The 12,948-nt window shown below is 41.8% G+C and overlaps 1 protein-coding gene across 2 annotated transcripts in view; it reads left to right on the top strand.

The window, feature by feature from the left end:
• Window positions 1-12,948, top strand: part of pld1b (phospholipase D1b) — a 48,306-nt gene that overhangs the window by 6,407 nt on the left and 28,951 nt on the right. The window contains exon 1 of one of the 2 annotated variants that reach the window (XM_062985439.1): window positions 7,610-7,698. The exons of the other annotated variant lie outside the window; for it this stretch is intronic. The gene's annotated coding sequence lies outside the window, so the exon portion shown is untranslated. Of the gene's footprint in view, window positions 1-7,609; window positions 7,699-12,948 lie in introns of those variants that run through there. 2 annotated transcript variants of the gene reach the window in all.

Raw genomic sequence — 12,948 nt, 5'->3', positions numbered from 1 at the left:
CGTTTGGGCATTGAGCATGAATGAATTGTTTTCGAACGGTCACGGTGTTGCTATCTATCTATCTATCTATCTATCTATCTATCTATCTATCTATCTATCTATCTATCTATCTATCTATCTATCTATCTATCTATCTATCTATCTATCTACTGTATCTATCTATCTATCTATCTATCTATCTATCTATCTATCTATCTATCTACTGTATCTATCTATCTATCTATCTATCTATCTATCTATCTATCTATCTATCTATCTACTGTATCTATCTATCTATCTATCTATCTATCTATCTATCTATCTATCTATCTATCTATCTATCTATCTACTCTATCTATCTATCTATCTATCTATCTATCTATCTATCTATCTATCTATCTATCTATCTATCTATCTATCTACTGTATCTATCTATCTATCTATCTATCTATCTATCTATCTATCTATCTATCTATCTATCTATCTATCTATCTATCTATCTATCTATCTATCTATCTATCTATCTATCTACTGTATCTATCTATCTATCTATCTACTCTATCTATCTATCTATCTATCTATCTATCTATCTATCTATCTATCTATCTATCTATCTATCTATCTATCTATCTATCTATCTATCTATCTATCTATCTATTGTATCTATCTATCTATCTATCTATCTATCTATCTATCTATCTATCTATCTATCTATCTATCTATCTATCTATCTATCTATCTATCTATCTATCTAACACTTAATGAATTTAAAGGTTAAAGAACTAATTCTTTCACAGTTTCACTGACCTGTTTTTCTCTGTGCTTACGACACTGATCAATAGGAAAGTGGAATACGCATATAAATTCCAAAAAGCCGAAGCGTAAGACAGTCTAACGACGCTTCCTGTTAGACGATGAAAATGAAGAACGCAGAACATGCAGCGGCCGTGATTTACTGATTACTCACCGACAGACTCCGGCTTCTTCACCGCTTTAATAAAGCAAAGTGCAGTCATGGGATTTTCCGTTTGGGCATTGAGCATGAATGAATTGTTTTCGAACGGTCACGGTGTTGCTGCAGGGCAGAAGTGGTCACTGAGATTTATTGTCGCGGGCATCCTGTAGGGCAGCGGTGGCTTCGAAACAGGAAAATGTGCTTAACTGATAGATTTCACAGAAAGAGCCACATTTCACATAATTACACTCATAAACTAAACAATAGAATAAATAGAAACTACAACACACAGAACAGCTACTTTAACAGTTGAATGTAAACCTAAAACATCCAGCGACGGTCTCAAATATAAAAATACTCATCCGTGTTTTAACCCCCTCACCTCTGTGTCCACAGAATTGGTTAGGTGTTTTCCAAACTCACTTACCCAAGTCATGTTTTTTTTTTTTTTCTATTTTTCCCACTTTATTCCCCCAATTTTCTCCCCCCCAATCTAGTCGTGTCCAATTACCCCGATTGCGTCCTCTATACTGATTCGACCCTTCGCCGCCGACTGAGGACGCCTCTCAACTGACATACGCCCCCTCCGGCACGTACAGTCAGTACAGACTGCATTTTTCACCTGCACGAGTCGAGTTCATACACTGACGGGCACCGTGTACGGAGGGCCATCAGTCAGCCAGCAGGGGCCACAGTTGCACCGGTTATGAGGACCTATGATCCGACTTTTTTTTTTACCCCTATGAACAACAGCCAATCGTTGTTCATGCAGCCACCCAGCCCAGTCGGAAGGCAGAGCCCAGATTCGATACGATGTATTCGAGATCCCGGCTCTGGTTCCAGCGTGTGTTTTTACCGCCGCGCCACCTGAGCTGCCTTTTTAATTTACAATTTTAATATGACTTTGACTCTGTCCTGTCGGTTCGGTTCGGTTTGCTTTTAAACTTTGCCTTGTTTTGGTTTGTTTGTTTAGTTTGCCCCTGCCTATTAGCTTCGTTTGTTCTCGTCAATACTCTTGTCGATGTCTAGAAGTCCTTGTCTTGTCCATGTGTGTTTAAATTAGCAGTTTGTATTAGTAAGTTCCTGTTTAGATTAGGGTCACGTATAGTATAGTGTGGTTAGCGGTTAGCACTTAGCATAGGTCGTGTGTTCGTCTTGTCTTGTTCTAACCCGTCTTGTATACCTTTGTATTGTCTTTTGTTATCATTAAATCTTTTCTCTGCGTGTGCGTCTGCCCCTCTTGTCTCGTCCTAGCCCATATTTGTTACAAAGAGCAAGGAAAGCTCCCTAAATATTACAAGGACGAAACCTGGAGAGGTACCACACTCAACACGGACCACCATCCTCCTTCGGTGGCCAAGAGGATTTTGGAGGATCTTGTTAATGCAAGTGATCCAGATTTGCTCAGTGTCTAAACACATAGTGTCTAGTGCTAGTGTCTCATAGAGACAGACACTCAGAGTCAGTATTGCACATCCTGATTGCAGCAACAGTGTTGTAGGGCGTTGGTGTGTGTGTGTGTGTGTGTGAATGTAGAGGCATGAAGTGTTTACACACGTTGTTTGTAACTCACCGGAACGCAGAGTGAACGTGCCAGCCTGACGAAGGACACGTAGATCTCCGATACACCAGAACTGGAAGAAGATTGATGTGGGGAAGTCCTAAATCGTCCGGCTACAGTTATTATTACAATGGTAATAATGTGGTCAAGCTGAAAGCAGCTGTAAATAACATTACTATAAATAATGTCCCGAATAAGAGGAAGATTGTGCCAGACCGTAGGGTTTTGCCCAGACGTTTGAGATGACCTGTTCAGGGTTTGTTTGGACACGCTACTGACCAGTCTGGCTTTGCTGCAGCTGAAATCTGGCAGCCCTAATTATCAAAAAAATGATTTGATTTTGTGTTTGTGCCAGTTGGTTTACTTCCTAAGTCAGCACAAATAAACAATATCGGGCACTTGGGTGGCACAGCGTGGGTGGCACAGCGTAAAATACGTTGTAAATAAATTTCAGCAGTGCTATCAACAGGTTTGGCACCTACAGCCTTGATTGGCTATGTCTGATGAACAGGGAAGGATGGGGGATGATTAAGAGACGGCTAAAGCCCTGCGATGGATTGGAACCCTATCTAGGTGCATCCCGATGGAACCGGACCTATCTTGACCCTGACCAGAATAAAGCGTTGCATATAAACGGTGCTTTCAGAAAGTATTCAGACCCCCTGTAATCACAATAGATATAATTACCATGTAATTATAATGTCATATATGTGTCCTTAATGTCCAGGGTTTTGAGACGGGATGTCCAAGCAGCTCATGTGCAGGAGTCCACGTACTTTTGTCCATCTAGTGTAGTTAGAATGACCGATACGCTACAGTCCAGTGGTTGGTATTAGATAGATAGACAGACAGACAGACAGACAGACAGACATAGATTGATTGATAGGCAGATAGATAGATAGATAGATAGATAGATAGATAGATAGATAGATAGATAGACAGACAGACAAATATATAGACATATAGATAGACAGACTGACAGACAGACAAATATATAGACAGACAGACAGACAGACAGACAGACAGACAGACAGATAGATAGATAGATAGATAGATAGATAGACAAACAGACATGCAAACAGACAGATATATAGACAGACATGCAGACAGACAGATAGATAGACAAATAGATGGATAGACAGACTTAGATTGATAGGCAGATAGATAGATAGATAGATAGATAGATAGATAGATAGATAGATAGATAGATAGATAGATAGATAGATAGATAGATAGATAGATAGATAGATAGATAGATAGACAGACATGCAGACAGTTAGATAGACAGACACATGCAGACAGACAGATTGATAGACAGACAGACAGATATACAAATAAATAGACAGACAGACAGATAGATAGATAGATAGATAGATAGATAGATAGATAGATAGATAGATAGATAGATAGATAGACAGACAGATAGACATGCAGACAGTTAGATAGACAGACAGACATGCACACAGACAGACAGATAGATAAATAGATGGATAGACAGAAATAGATTGATTGATAGGCAGATAGACAGACTGACAGACAGACAGATAGATAGATAGATAGATAGATAGATAGATAGATAGATAGATAGATAGATAGATAGATAGATAGATAGATAGATAGATAGACAGACATGCAGACAGATAGATAGACAAATAGATGGATAGACAGACTTAGATTGATAGGCAGATAGACAGATATGCAAATAAATAGACAGACAGACAGATAGATAGATAGATAGATAGATAGATAGATAGATAGATAGATAGATAGATAGATAGATAGATAGACAGACATGCAGACAGTTAGATAGACAGACACATGCAGACAGACAGATTGATAGACAGACAGACAGATATACAAATAAATAGACAGACAGACAGATAGATAGATAGATAGATAGATAGATAGATAGATAGATAGATAGATAGATAGACAGACATGCAGACAGTTAGATAGACAGACACATGCAGACAGACAGATTGATAGACAGACAGACAGATATACAAATAAATAGACAGACAGACAGACAGACAGACAGACAGATAGATAGATAGATAGATAGATAGATAGATAGATAGATAGACATGCAGACAGTTAGATAGACAGACAGACATGCACACAGACAGACAGATAGATAAATAGATGGATAGACAGAAATAGATTGATTGATAGGCAGATAGACAGACTGACAGACTGACAGACAGACAGACAGATAGATAGATAGATAGATAGATAGATAGATAGATAGATAGATAGACAGATAGATAGATAGATAGATAGATAGATAGACATGCAGACAGACAGACAGATAGATAGACAGACAAACAGACAGACAGGCAGACAGATAGATAGACAGACAGACAGACAGATAGATAGATAGATAGATAGATAGATAGATAGACAGACAGACAGACAGACAGACAGACAGACAGACAGATAGATAAAGTGGTTTGCAGTGCAAAGATGAATGTGTGAATGGATGTGCAACATCTGCACACATGTTCACACCTACATACATAAATATACACATGTGCCACAATACTTTCAGTCTTCAGTTACTCGCCCCCCTGCAAAGAGTTTAAGAGCCTAACAGCTGTGAGGATTCTACAAGCAGTGCAAAGCGTCGGCCACAAGAGGACAGAATTGATCTTGTTATTCTAGACTTGATTGTAATTAACTGATAAATTTACATACTTAATTACCGCCTGAACCTTTGGAACGCTCTTCATTACACACAGTTCACCGCTGTTAATTCTTGAACAAAGTCTGTGTACATTTCTTCATCCTGATTTATAGATTCGGTTCAGCGTTTTATCATGCCGTCAGTGTACAGTGTACTTTGGATCAACACTCAGGAGCGTTTAAAGCTCGCTGGTCTCCACCTTTGTTGGTTTACGTGTGTTTTATGAATCAGTCGTTTAATAAGCCAGTGAAATCGTTTGTTTGCTGACAGGATTATAAAACAGCGAGGCGCTGAGATCTCCAGGATTCTTTACGTTAATGTATCACCAGCACAAAGGCCACGAGCAGATAAGTGCCATGTTTATGTCCCGTCAGAGGGGAAATGAGATCTGTTATCGTGGGTTATCTCATGGGATGACTTGCTGAAAGGAATGCAGGATTAAAGGTGGGGTAACTGGCACATAAAGCTCACAAGGGGACAAAAGGAGGTAGAGCGAGGACCCGAGAGCCTGGGTTTGAAGAATGTTCTCTGTAGCCGTGTGAGTTTCCTCTGGGTACTTGGTTTTCCCAAAATAACGTGGAAGGTCCCTGATGGCGTCCAAGCTGGGTGTATATTCGCCTGACGCACACTCCCTCCGACGTGTCACCAACCCCACCAATCCCTTCTTACTCTCCCATACTTTGGTGGATTTGCTCATGAGGTCGGCTTTGCATACAGAGAGCACCCTGAACAACCAAGGTCCTTACACAGCATTGATGACCCCACCCCTTATTCCGGTCTTTCCCACCCAGCAGACTGGAGGCCAATTTTATTCTGCTGCAGGCATTAAAGGGCGCCCAGCCGACTGGTAGCAGAGCCGAGATTCGAACCCGGGAGCTCAGAATTATCCCCCTGCTCAAACTGGGCGGCCACCAGGACTGGCACCCTGTCCAGGTTGTATTCCTTTTTTTATGCCCTGACATGCAGACAGACAGATTGGTGGCTGACATACAGATATGCAGAAAGACAGATAGACAGATAGATAGATAGATTGGAGAAGACAGTTAGGTGGCTGACAGACAGATATGCAGACAGACAGATTGATAGACAGACAGACAGATTGATAGACAAATTGATTGATAGATAGACAGACAAATATATAGATAGATAGACAGACAGACAGACAGATAGATAGCACCTGTCCATGCTGTATTCCTTCCTTGTGCTCTGACATGCAGACAGACAGATTGGTGGCTGACAAACAGATATGCAGACAGCCAGACAGACAGACAGATAGATAGATAGATAGATAGATAGATAGATAGATAGACAGACAGTTAGGTGGCTGACATACATATATGCAGACAGACAGATTAATAGACAGATTGATTGACAGACAGACAGATATATATATATATATATATATATATATATATATATATATATATATATATATATATAGATATATAGACAGACAGACAGACATGCAGACAAACAGATTGATAGACAGACAGACGGATAGACAGACAGATAGATAAAGTTAGGTGGCTGACAGACAGACATGCAGACAGACAGACTGGTGGCTGACATACAGACATGCAGACAGACAGATTGATAGACAGATTGATTGACAGATTGATTGATAGACAGACAAATATATAGATAGACAGACAGACATATATAGATAGATAGACAGACGACAGACAGACAGATAGATATACAGAAAAATATATAGATAGACAGACAGACAGACAGACAGACAGACAGATAGGCAGCACCTGGGTGCCCCCCAGGACCGGCGCCCTGTCCATGCTGTATTCCTTCCTTGTGCCCTGTCTGGAGTTTCTGGGTGTTGCCAGATTCATCACAACTCTGCTCAGGATTTAATGAAGGATATGCTGGGCCCCTGAGCAAGGCCCTTAACCCTGTATACTGGAAGCGTCTGCTAAATGCCAAAAATGTAAATGCATTGATTCTGTGAAATTGTATCGATTTCTGCACCCTTTGTCCATGAGTGGATGATTAACGTGGGTTAACTTTGTGTCATAGCTTCAAAATTCCTCATAGGTGATCAGGATGTGATAAAAGTGGGCGGAGGCTTTATATTAACCGCATTTCCATCAAGCTCATAATCAGGTGTCCAGATACTTTCGGTCTTGTCGTGCTACAGCTAAATGTTTATAAAGAACAAAGTAGTACAGGGTGAACAGACCCACGACTCCATGTGAGAAACTTTCAGACAGGGGGCGGGAGGGCACGCCTGCTCCTCAGCTCCTGATTGGCCGGAGCGTGAGATCGGCACGTCGGTCCGTGTCTGTTGCCGTCTTGGCTCCTCCTCTCAGCGTACCATGTGACCGTCGTGTCTCAGCCCTCGCCGCCTCCCACCTAGATCAAGCCGCCGGGCAGCTCTGGTGTGTGTGTGTGTGTGTGAATGTGAGTGTGTCTGAGATACATCAGGATCTATTTTGTGAGTTCTGTTGAGTCAGAAGGAGGAAAGGAGATCGGGGCATCATGAGGGCAGCTTTGCCAGTGTCAGGGCAGGTCAGTTGAACTTTTGTTTCTTTGTAGACTCACTTCGTGTCCATAGTATTATGCTTTGAAAGAGGTATTTGTGTGCATTTGTTTTTTATGGTGCAGTTTGTGTTTTTGGGGAGGGTTGGATTTGAGATGTTCTGTAGTGCATAACAGGGAAACGATCTGAGATAAATCCATGAATCCTTGTACCTGATTCCATCTTTTTTTACTGTGTTTCTTAATGTTTTTACATCAGATTACTGGTGAGCAGCAGGGATGTGTTTTATTTTCTTGACAGTCTGGGATTCAAGAATGTGGGAGGTTGTGAGTCACTGCTGTTATGGTTAAAACATTCGGCACCAAATATTCCGCCCCTGAAGTACATCAATCAGCCATAACATTAAAACCAGGCCATGTTATCAGCTCCACTTACCACATAGAAGCACTTTGTAGTTCTACAATCACTAACTGTAGTCCATCTGTTTCATGCTGTTCTTCAATGATCAGGACCCCCACAGAGAGAGCAGGTATTATTTGGGTGGTGGATCATTCTCAGCACTGCAGTGACACTGACATGGTGGTGGTGTGTTAGTGTGTGTTGTGCTGGTATGAGTGGATCACTCTATTAGACACTCCTACCTAGTCGGTCCACCTTGTAGATGTAAGTCAGAGACGATCGATCATCTATTGCTGCTGTTTGACTCGTTCATCTTCTAGACCTTCATCAGTGGGTACAGGATGCTGCCCACGGGGCTCTGTTGGCTGGATGTGTTTGGTTGGTGGACTATTCTTAGTCCAGCAGTGACAGTGAGGTGTTTAAAATCTCTTATCAGCACCAGCACAACACACTAACACACCACCACCATGTCAGTGTCACTGCAGTGCTGAGAATCATCCTCCACCTAAATAATACCTGCTCTGTAGTGGTCCTGTGGGGGTCCTGACCATTGAAGAACAGCATAAAAGGAGCTGACAAAGCATGCAGAGAAATAGACGGACTACAGTCAGTAATTGTAGAACTACAAAGTGCTTCCCAACATTTTTAAGTTTGTTGCCCATATAGTCAAGTAAGTGTTTGTCAGGTCAATCACTGCCTGGCCTCATTACCATACTTTAAGATGAAGAGCCTTCCCTAAACTGTTGCCGAATGGGTATAAACATATGACGTTTGGTATTATGTGTCCACATAAGTCTGGTCAGAGTCACAGCGAGCCCGGTTCCACTGGAAAACAATGGAATTCTCTGGACAGGGTACAAGTCCACCCCCTCAGACATAGCCAGTCGTGTTTGTAATTCATTAAATAACTAATGTTCACAACTCAGCTCCGCTTCATGACACTTTTATTATGTTTACCCTGCTCTACCCACCTTTACACTGTCTCTCGCTCTTGATTTTGCTCTATTTTTATCTGGAATGTAAAGATTTATGATCCCAGATGACGACACCCTGTCCAAGGGGCGTTGTTCCAGTGCACATTAAGAAATAAGAGCTGGTTTGACAGGAATAACAGACAATTTTGTTTCTAGTTCCATAGTAAAGGAAACATCCTTTAGCTCAGCATTTCCCAATTTTTTTTGCACCACGGACCGGTTTCATACAAGATATAATTTCACAGACTGGCGGGGAAGGGAGGGTTTAATAATATTGCTCACAAACGATGTAAAATGACAATTTTTTTTGCTGCAACGAGACTTTTTTTTGCTGCTCCCACCTAGGGGTGACAATAAGACCCAAAATACAGTAGAAGCAGTAGACCGGTACTGGTACAGCTTTTAGCTTTTCCCTGTTAAGAGCCATAACAGCGGGTCATTCTTCTCCATCTCCATCTTGACCTGACCTGAACTTCCTTTTCTGTCACCCCAACCTCCCCAAGCGCATGTCCAGCGTGAGCATCTACACGTACATGAATGGAATTTAGACTCTCTGTATGAATCTTTCAGGGGCCGAGTGTGAAATTTGTGGTCTGGAGGGACAAAAAAAGTGAAACACACTTCAGCTTTTCCTCTTTCGCAAACTGCTCTGTTTTTCCTGTTAAAAACGTTCTCAGAAAGGCTTTGCTTCTCAAACCGAAGCTGCATTTCTAGTGATTCAGTCTGACTAATCCAGTGACGAAGCTTCTAATTTAGAGCTCAGGATCCGACGTGTCAGGTGTGGTTCATGCTATCATTAAGGTCTGTAGAAATGTGGACTTTGCTGCTTGTGCTGTGTATTCTGTCGAGATATATTCTGTGTTTAATGGCAGGTCAAAGTGGCAGGTTTTCTGATTTCAGCTTTTAGTTTACAGTTCTATGCACTAACTTGGGCAGTTGTAATCAGAAGATCGCTGGTTTAGACCCCACCAATGTAAGGTTATCACTGTTGGGCTCTTGAGCAAGGCCCTTAACCCTCAACTGCATGTAAATGTAATTGTAAAGAGGAGGAAAAACGGTGCTCTGAAAGGGTGACCAGTTTCTACACTCACTGTCCTGACTGTAGTCCATCTGTTTCTCTGCATGCTTTTTTTTTATAGCCTGTTTTCACCCTGTTATTCAATGGTCAGGAACACCACAAACATGGTGGTGGTGTGTTAGTGTGTGTTGTGCTGGTATGAGTGGATCAGACACAGCAGCGCTGCTGGAGTTTTTAAACACCGTGTCCACTCACTGTCCACTCTATTAGACACTCCTACCTAGTCGGTCCACCTTGTAGATGTAAAGTCAGAGACGATCGCTCATCTATTGCTGCTGTTTGAGTCGGTCATCTTCTAGACCTTCATTAGTGGTCACAGGACGCTGCCCAAGGGGCGCTGTTGGCTGGATGTTTTTGGTTGGTGGACTATTCTCGGTCCAGCAGCGCTGCCGTGTCTGATCCACTCATACCAGCACAACACACACTAACACACCGCCACCATGTCAGTATTACTGCAGTGCTGAGAATGATCCACCACCTAAATAATACCTGCTCTGTGGTGGTCCTGTGGGGGTCCTGACCATTTAAGAACAGCATGAAAGAGGGGTAACATAGCATGCAGAGAAACAGATGGACTACAGTCAGTAATTGTAGAACTACAAAGTGCTTGTATATGGTAAGTGGAGCGGATAAAATGGACTGAGTGTAGAAACAAGGAGGTGGTTTTAATGTTACGGCTGATCAGTGTATGTAAGTTTGACCCACGGTAATAATGGCCACCTGTACCCGGGTATCCAAGAGAGCTTCTCGTACTCTCTGAGTGGGAGAGATGGCATTTCTTTCTCTCCTATCGATCTTGTCCTGTCAGCTTGTGTATGTAAGTGGGTACGTGGCCGACTCCCTGTCTCTCTCGCAGCTCCCTCTCTTACATTCTTCAGCTCTTGTTACTGGGAGCTCATCTGGTCAACAGTGGCGGCTTTCTGGTTTCGGCAGCTTTTTACGTTCTTTAGTTACCGGACGCAACCCGGAGCAGCTATGAGGACTCCCATTGTCCCATTGGCGGGCCCAGCCTTTAAGAGTCGAAATACCTTACACAAAAATACCATGGTTTGCATTAATCTCAGCCCGGTTACTCTGGATATTAGCCGGTGGTCGTAATAATGTGACTCGACTGTGTATGATGGAGTAATATTATAATAATAATTAGAAAAAGAAGAAGATAAACTTGATATGGCACAGTGTGTCACAAAACAGGACAAGATGGTGTTAAATAATGTCATTTGGTGTGTGGGCCATGATTTTATAAGACCAATAAAATAGTGTAAACCTGGCTTTATAAAACGGATAGTTCCGGTCCTAAAATCTGATTGGCTGAGCCGCGTTCGGAGCCGTCGTTAAACCCCCGATATTACGCACACCTATGACCACCTCACATCATTCCATATTAATACGCCACTGAAAAGAAAAAGTACAAACTTGGTTGAACACTATTTTAATTTTAAGTCATGTACTATACAGGGAAATGTCCAGATTCATATAAACAGTAATCCTGATCATTAAGCTGGTGTTTCGTCCAAGAAATAGTGTAACAGTGTTTGTGGAGGAATGTTTATTGCGAATGTTATGTTCTCCCTCATGTTGCCTAGCAACACTGTTAACGGACTACCTGATTTCACGGAGGAATGCTTTTTCTAAGTGGTTTTGTAAATAAAAACATTTATAAATTGAACATTGTTGTATGTTATTATATTTTATGTATATTTTATGTATTCCTCCGGGTGCTCCGGTTTCCTCCCACAGTCCAAAGACGTGCAAGTGAGGTGAATTGGAGACACTAAATTTGTCCATGACTGTGTCCGATATAACCTTGTGAATCAAATAAACTTGTGTAATGAGTAGCTACCGTTCCTGTCATGAATGTAACCAATGTGTAAAAACATGACGTTAAAATCCTAATAAACAAACAAACAAACAAATATGTATTTTAGTCGACTGAATCGACTGTAGATTTAGTCGACTAAAGTCTTATGATAATTAGTCGACTAAAACTAGACTAAAACTAAAACAATTCAGATGACTAAATTACGACTAAAACTAAATGACATTTTAGTCAAAAGACTATGACTAAAACTAAATCAAAATTTGCTGTCAAAATTAACACTGCATGAATGTAACCAAAGTGTAAAAACATGACGTTAAAATCCTAATAAAAAAAACCCCCAAAAAAAAGCCTTACCGGTTACAGTGGCTGTACGAGCAACGATTGGCCGGTTGCTCAGTTGGGGGGCGGGACAAAGAACCGGATGTGGGTCTCTCTCTGTCAGAATGCGATTACGACCTCCGCCGGATGATTAGAGGCGCCTGCACAGAGATGAGGAAGAGTGCCCTTAGGGTGTGTCTCTCCGCATGCAACGCTTGGTGGCGCCACACTCGTCAATGTGCGGGTGGCAAAAATGCATCCGGCTGCTGCCCATGTTTCGGAGGGGATGTGGGTTAGCTTCGATCTCCTCGGTCAGGGCGGGGTTCGGCGTAGACAGAGAGGAAGCACGATGCAAATTGAACAACTGGATGCGCTAAAGCAAATACTAGCTGTTGCTAACAATCACAGATGTGACTTGTATAAAAAAGTGAATATTTAATACAAGTGATTGTGAAACTATAACCAACAAAGGCTGTAAATACTCTGTGGAATGAAGAAGCTCAACTGGTCTGTAACGTCTAGTACTTTGAATACAAGGAATCTATTCAAGAGAAGCTGAGAAGAAGCGCTCAGCACGCCTTCCAGCATAACAGTGGGAGTCATGAGCAAGATGAATGGAATGTAACCATGACAACAAACCTCAAAACCTGAAAAACTGATGCGTTCCGGTCCGGCTGCTTTTTCTGGA

Source organism: Trichomycterus rosablanca, chromosome 23, assembly GCF_030014385.1.
Source record: "Trichomycterus rosablanca isolate fTriRos1 chromosome 23, fTriRos1.hap1, whole genome shotgun sequence".
Classification (NCBI taxonomy): Eukaryota; Metazoa; Chordata; class Actinopteri; order Siluriformes; family Trichomycteridae; genus Trichomycterus; species Trichomycterus rosablanca.
The sequence above is the reverse complement of the archived record's forward strand: the minus strand, read 5'-3'. Positions and strand labels throughout refer to the sequence as shown.